This window comes from Copadichromis virginalis, linkage group LG9, assembly GCF_057382275.1.
Source record: "Copadichromis virginalis isolate Kocher_CV1m ecotype Utaka linkage group LG9, C_Virginalis_male_GT1.1, whole genome shotgun sequence".
Taxonomy (NCBI): domain Eukaryota; kingdom Metazoa; phylum Chordata; class Actinopteri; order Cichliformes; family Cichlidae; genus Copadichromis; species Copadichromis virginalis.
The window spans coordinates 14137776-14145641 of record NC_140626.1 but is presented as its reverse complement, the minus strand read 5'-3'; positions in this window follow the sequence as shown (position 1 = coordinate 14145641).

Sequence of the window (7866 nt, the reverse complement as noted above, 5' to 3'; positions counted from 1 at the left end):
GACCACCTTCTATAGAGGAACTATTGAGAGCATCCTGAGCGGCTGCATCACTGTCTGGTTTGGGAGCTGTGCCATATCAGACCGCAAGACCCTACAGCGGATAGTGGGAACAGCAGAGAAGATCATCGGGGTCTCTCTACCCTCTATTGAGGACATCTACACCACACGCTGCATTCGCAAAGCCACCAGCATTGTGGCTGATCGGACACACCCCTCTCACACACTCTTTACACTCCTGCCATCTGGAAAAAGGTACCGAAGCATTCGGGCACGCACATCCAGACTGTGCAACAACTTTTTTCCACAAGCCATCCGTCTCCTCAGCAAAAAGGGACTGACTGATAAACACGCACACACACACATTCACTAACATTATCACTCAGCTTAACTCAAATACCTCAAAACATTGAGACTGGACTGACTAACCAACACAAGCGCAAACACACTGACCTACACCACCAAACCATCGCACACACCAACCTGTAAATGCTCTTTTGCACAATATTATTACTAGATATATTATATATTTTTTTTTTTTTTGCACTAACTTGTCTTGTAGCACCTTGGTTCCTGGAGGAACGTTGTTTCGCCTCACTGTGTATTTTTAAACTGTATATGGTTGAAGTGACAATAAAGTTGAACTTGAACTAATGCACATAAAAAACAGCTGCTTGTTTAAGTGAAAATACATTGATGGTGTTTTTGCACTAATAAAGTTGTCAATTATATCGTCAATTATATTGTTTTCACAAATTTTCAAATGTATATCGTGATAAATATTTTTGGTCATATCGCCCTGCTCTACTTTCATGTGTTACTGTTTAGGCTTAAATGTGTTTGATGTTTGGTTTCTTTTTCTTAATGTAAAAAACCCTTAGGTTACAATCAGACATTTTTCTTCACTGAACCAAGCTGGTCATTTTACCAGCTCAGCTCTAATTCATATGACAGATAATATATGGTATAAACATCTAGATGATGGGAAAGTGGTATTCTTGTACTTTAGTGCTGCATTTGATTTGATAAATGATGATCTTTTGATTGATAAACTAAAATGTTATGGATTTTCACCAGCTGCTTTGTGCTGGATGAAAAGTTATTTGGACAGAAGATAGCAGAAGGTTTATTGTAATGGTTATTTCTCAGTTACGAACTGCGGTTTACCCCAAGGCAGCTGCCTTGCTCCACTTCTCTATTCAGTTTCACCAGAGCAACACCATTGTAAAGTTCGCAGATGACACTACTGTGGTGTGGCTCATATCTGGGGGTGATGAGTCTGCCTACAGAGATGAGGTGGAGCGGCTGTCTTCATGGTGCAAGGATAATAACCTTCTCCTAAACACGAAAAAGACCAAAGAACTCATAATTGACTACAGAAGACACAAGACAGAAATCCAACCACTAATCATCAGCGACGACCATGTGGAGAGGGTGGCAGAGTTCCGCTTCCTGGGAGTCAGCATAGAGGGAAACCTATCCTGGAGTGTGAATACCTCTGAGCTACTGAAAAGGACACAACAGAGACTGTACTTTCTGAGAGTGCTTAGGAAGAACAACATCACACAGAGACTGCTGGTGTCTTTTTACAGAGCCTCCATCGAAAGCATACTAACGTACTGCATAGGCATATGGTACGCTAGCTGCACAGTGGCTCAGAGGAAAGCACTCCAGGGAGTAATCAACGCTGCCCAAAGGACAATCGGCTGCCCTCTCCTCAAACTGAAAGATCTACACAGTTCTCGCTGCCTCAAAAGAGCCCATAACATCATAAAGGACACCTCACACCCTGGACACTCCATGTTCGAACTGCTGCCTTCAGGCAAACGGTATAGAACAACACACACAAGGACTAACAGACTCAAACACAGTTTCTATCCAATTGCAATATCATGTCTTAATGCTACAAAAAGTAGATGACTCTCATTGCCCTGGTTGTCATTTGTGCCCTTGATGTTGGAATGCTTTTAGACATGTTTTGTTGGATGCGCTAACAAACTGATTGAGTGATTGATAGTTTGAGTGGTATATCAACTAGGTTATATGTTGAGTGTCTGTATGGGGCCTTAGGCCTGGATTGCGTGGGTGTATTTACCGTATGAGAATACTGTATTTTATATGTATTTTTATCCTTTATATCCTATCTATTATAGTTTTTTAAGTATTTATCTTTCGTGATGTTGCACTGACCGGAGACATCTTTCAATTTCATTGTACTTGTGACAATGACAATAAAGAATATTCATTCATTCATATTCATTCATTCATTCATTATTTATATTCATTCACTCTGTGGGATCCAACTCGAGTCCCAGGCGCTGAAAGGTGGAGGCAGAACACACTTCTCCGAACGGGCTCCGGAACTGTGTCCTAGAGTGAACTTGGAGCCCGGGCTTGTCCGGCTCCGATCTCCCCCATGGGGGATGTTAGGCATGTTGTTCTTCTTGTGGTCCGACTGCTTGGCTGGTGATGGGGCACCCTGAGCAGCAGCAGGCGGGACATGTTTCCTGGGCCAGTGGGTCTTAGGGTTCTGTGATCCTAGGGGACCCTGGGCCGCGACCTGCGGGGCTGGGCGGCGAGGGATTTTAAACGTCGGCACACCGGCTGGATGGCTGGTGACCTGAGCGAACGTGCGGCGACTGGGTGGAGGCGGGGGCGCAGCCTGTGTCTTCCTAGGGAGAGCCTGAAAAGGATAAGCGGAAGCGAATGAATGGATGGCGTCCATGTTGTTTACGTGTTACAAACCCTTGTGATATATTTTTTTAAGTGAAAGGATTGAGAAAATGGTCAAAAGGAAAATGCAAAAATGTAGTTAGACAGGAAGATTAACACTTACCGATTGATATGTACATAGGGAAAGCCACGGCAGTTGTTGATGATCCCTGGTTCCCGGTTGTTGCGAGCTCATTTCCCGCAGGCTCTTCTGCACTTCGGGCGTCGCGATGAGGCTCAAAACACCCCAGTCAGACGAAGTAAAGGCAATCTGCGGTGTTAGCGGGCCAAAACTTTCACCTGCTTTTAGTTGATAGAAATAGATTTCGCTCTCTCTGAGGCTGAAGGAATAGCCCCAAAATCCGCCGGAGCTGAGACGGATGCTGTCCTACATTGGGTTAGCGGGTGCTGGCTGAACCCTACAAAGATGCATTCGTGTGAGTTGCGCTGGAGTTGCGGGGGCTCTGTAGCTAGTTACTGGGGTCTGAGAGACCACAGTGAGGTTGGCAGGTCTGGCGTCCATGTTGTTTGCGAAAAAAGAGAAAAGTCTTCTTTTTTCTGAGGGAAAAAAAAACAGTTCAATTTAGGCCTAAATGTTAAATTATTTCTCCTGAATGTGAGCGAGAGAATAAACCTATCGCTGTGAATGTAAATCGGACCTGCATCCGATTGGCTAACCGGGGTGCGAGGGGAGCCGCCCATTTGTTATGTGATTGGCAGTGGGGCGAAGTTAGGCACGCCTCAGAGACGAGTTGGTCTCCGGCGCAAATTTTCGAACGAGCTAAGCAGCATTCGGGAGCTAAGCCGGGGAGTAGGACAAACACTTTTTCTTTCTGCGCTGGCTGCGGCTGCGGGTTCGAGTAAGAGCGAAGGGAGAACTTGAGAATTTGAGGAAGAGGGATCGTTTGAAGAAAAAAGACTAAGGATTTTTTCAGGAGTTTTCCCCTGTTTTTGAATATAAGGTTTTGGGAAATAGAGGGTTCCCTAAGTTATTCTAGGGGTTTTTTTTGTTGTTGTTGCGCGTGTTTTGGAGAAAGACGGAGGGTTTTCCAGGAGGTTTCCTGCTTATTTGCCTAAGGGTTGGGTTGGGAGCCGTGAGAGTTCTATCGAGTTATTCTAGGGGTTTTTTGTTGTTGTTGTTGTGCGTTTTGGGAGAAAAGACGGCGGTTTTTTCAAGAGTTTTTTGCTGGGAGCCAGGGCGACAGTTTTTTGCGACTCTGACTTTGATTCTAAATCTCCTTGTTCGGATTATACAAATGCAAATAAATTGAAATAAAGTCTTCCCCCGAGGCATGCAACCTGTATGTCTCGCCATACTGAATGTTACAAAAGCACAAGTTTAACTAAGCGCTTTTACTCTGGTTTAACACATTTTCACACACACAAGCATGGTCCCAGAGACACGAGAGTGCACAGACACACAGGCGCGGGGGCGCGCACGCGTGCACACACGAGCAATCAGTTTAGGGCAAAAACCGGAAATCAATTTTTGGCAATCAGTTTTTGGCGCAACATCAGTCATTCTTACACAAGTACTGTCTCATATAAAATATATAAACTAAATATCTTTGAAACTGTCAAGCTCTTTAAGTTTTTGCAGCTTCCCCGCTTGAAAGGGATTGATGCATCTACCACAGGTGTTTAACTGGATTTCACTCAATGACCAGGCAGTTCTTTTGTTTTCCTTTTTCTTTAATCTTCTTTTCGGTCATAGTCAGCCATAGGTGAAAAACCTTTAAATACAAACCAAAAAACAAATTGTTTGTTATCACACATCTGCAAATACTGTGAACAATCCCAAACATGTTTTTTAACACATCAATGCAGTGCATAAAGCTTTGTAGTACAATATTTACAAGTAATTTCCCCATGGGGATCAATAAAGTATCCATTATTATTATTATTATTTTACTTGAGTATTCTTAAATACTGCTTTCTATTAAAGTGCTAAATTAAATGATCAATCTGCATTAGAACTTAAGCAGTAACAATAGTATTTATAACCAGCTTCTCTTAACCATATGCAAGCATTAACAGTCTTCCATATGCAGACCAACAATAAACAATGGTGCCGCTCGTAAACAGGCGACCAACTTGCGGCACAGTGCTAATGCTACGTAAGCTAGCAGCAGCCTCGATTCTTTAGCAACTCGCTTCAAAGTCTTTTAACATAGGCTGTATCCCAATTCAGGGTCTGCAGCCTTAAAGTACGCAGCCTCAATGGTCCTCAAGCGCCGCGTACTCAAAGACCGCTAAGGCCGGAAGTGTGAGGCTTGTGAAATGGGACGGTCTAGCCTCCGTCGCGCTGCCCAGGTTGCCTAGCAACCATGATAGCTGGAAACGTGTGGTTGACAGAAATGAAGGAGAACATATTTTGTTCGTTTGTTTGTTTCTACATGAGCTTTGTTTGATTTAATAAGTATCTGAGGCTGAGACCACAGGACTGTAAAACATGATTGTTGGGCTTCATATATGTACTGAACAGTCATATAAGATTAGCTAGTAAATAACAAATAGTTAATGTTGTTCATGAGACTAAAGTCAGTGTAAATATGATATGGCCAATATTATAGTTATTATACTAATCATTATTAGTTATTACAGCAGTGAGTTTGAACTCTCAAATCAAATCACTTCTATTGTCACATCACATGTGCAGGTAAACTGGTACAGCACATGTGAGTGAACTCTGTGTCAAATACTGAGCTTCAGTAAAGATACTAGTTGCAGCTATTTATATATCCTATCACCTTAAATCTTCACTCAAAGACACTCAAGTATCTTTGACAGTGTATATATAGATGTATCATATATAACTCAGAAACCAGTCTTACTTGTTATCATCTATCGTCCACCTGGGCCTTACACAGAGTTTCTGTCTGATTTCTCAGACATTATATCTAATTTAGTTCTGAGCTCAGATAAAATAATTATTGTGGGTGATTTTAACATCCATGTAGATGCTAAAAATGACAGCCTCAACATGGCATTTAATCTGTTATTAGACTCAATTGGTTTCTCTCAAAATGTAAAAGAACCCACCCACCACTTTAATCACACTCTAGATCTTGTTTTAACATATGGCATCGAACCTGAACATTTAACAGTGTTTCCTGAAAACCCTCTCCTGTCTGATCATTTCCTGATAACATTTACTTTTACAATAATTGATTACACAGCGGTGAAGAGTAGACTTTATCAAAGTAGATGTCTTTCTGAAAGCACTGTAACTAAGTTTAAGAATATAATCCACCCACTGTTATCATCTCCAATGCCCTGTACCAACACAGAGCAAAGCAGCTATCTGAACGCTACCCCAACAGAGGTCGATTATCTTGTTAATAATTTCACCTCCTCACTACGTACGACTCTGGATACTGTAGCTCCTGTGAAAACTAAGGCCTCAAATCAGAAGTACCTGACTCCGTGGTATAATTCTGAAACACGTACCCTAAAGCAGATGACTCGTAATCTGGAGAGGAAATGGCGTGTCACAAATCTAGAGGATCATCATTTAGCCTGGAGAAATAGTTTGCTGCTTTATAAGAAAGCCCTCCGCAAAGCCAGAACATCTTACTATTCATCACTGATTGAAGAAAATAAGAACAACCCTAGGTTTCTCTTCAGCACTGTAGCCAGGCTGACAAAAAGTCAGAGCTCTTTTGAGCCAACCATCCCTTTAACGTTAACTAGTAATGACTTCATGAACTTCTTCACAAATAAAATTTTTATCATTAGAGAAAAAATTACCAATAATCATCCCACAGATGTAATATTATCTACAGCTACTCTTAGTACCATTGATATTAAGTTAGACTCTTTTTCTCCAATTGATCTTTCTGAGTTAACTTCAATAATTACTTCCTCCAAACCATCAACGTGTCTTTTAGACCCCATTCCTACAAAACTGCTCAAAGAAGTCCTGCCATTAATTAATTCTTCGATCTTAAATATGATCAACCTATCTCTAATAATCGGCTATGTACCACAGGCCTTCAAGCTGGCTGTAGTTAAACCTTTACTCAAAAAGCCATCTCTAGACCCAGCAGTCTTAGCTAATTATAGGCCAATCTCCAACCTTCCTTTCATATCAAAAATCCTTGAAAGAGTAGTTGTCAAACAGCTAACAGATCATCTGCAGAGGAATGGTTTATTTGAAGAGTTTCAGTCAGGTTTCAGAGCTCATCACAGCACAGAAACAGCTTTAGTGAAGGTTACAAATGATCTTCTTATGGCCTCTGACAGTGGACTCATCTCTGTGCTTGTCCTGCTAGACCTCAGTGCAGCGTTCGATACTGTTGATCATAATATCCTATTAGAGCGATTAGAACATGCTGTAGGTATTACAAGTACTGCGCTGCAGTGGTTTGTATCATATCTATCTAATAGACTCCAATTCGTGCATGTAAATGGAGAGTCCTCTTCACACACTGAGGTTAATTATGGAGTTCCACAGGGTTCAGTGCTAGGACCAATTCTGTTTACATTATACATGCTTCCCTTAGGCAGTATCATTAGAAGACATAGCATACATTTTCACTGCTATGCAGATGACACCCAGCTCTATCTGTCCATGAAGCCAGATAACACACACCAATTAGTTAAACTGCAGGAATGTCTTAAAGACATAAAGACCTGGATGGCCGCTAACTTTCTGCTTCTTAATTCAGATAAAACTGAGGTTATTGTACTCGGCCCTGAAAATCTTAGAAATATGGTATCTAATCAGATTCTTACTCTGGATGGCATTACCTTGGCCTCCAGTAACGCGGTGAGGAACCTTGGAGTCATTTTTGACCAGGACATGTCCTTCAACGCACATATTAAACAAATATGTAGGACTGCTTTCTTCCATTTGCGCAACATCTCTAAAATTAGAAATATCCTGTCTCTGAGTGACGCTGAAAAACTAGTTCATGCATTTATTACTTCCAGGCTGGACTACTGTAATTCATTATTATCAGGATGTCCAAAAAACTCACTGAAAAGCCTTCAGCTAATCCAAAATGCTGCAGCAAGAGTCCTGACAGGGACTAGAAAGAGAGAGCATATTTCTCCTGTTTTGGCTTCCCTTCATTGGCTTCCTGTTAAATCCAGAATTGAATTCAAAATCCTGCTCCTCACATACAAGGTCTTAAATAATCAGGCCCCATCTTA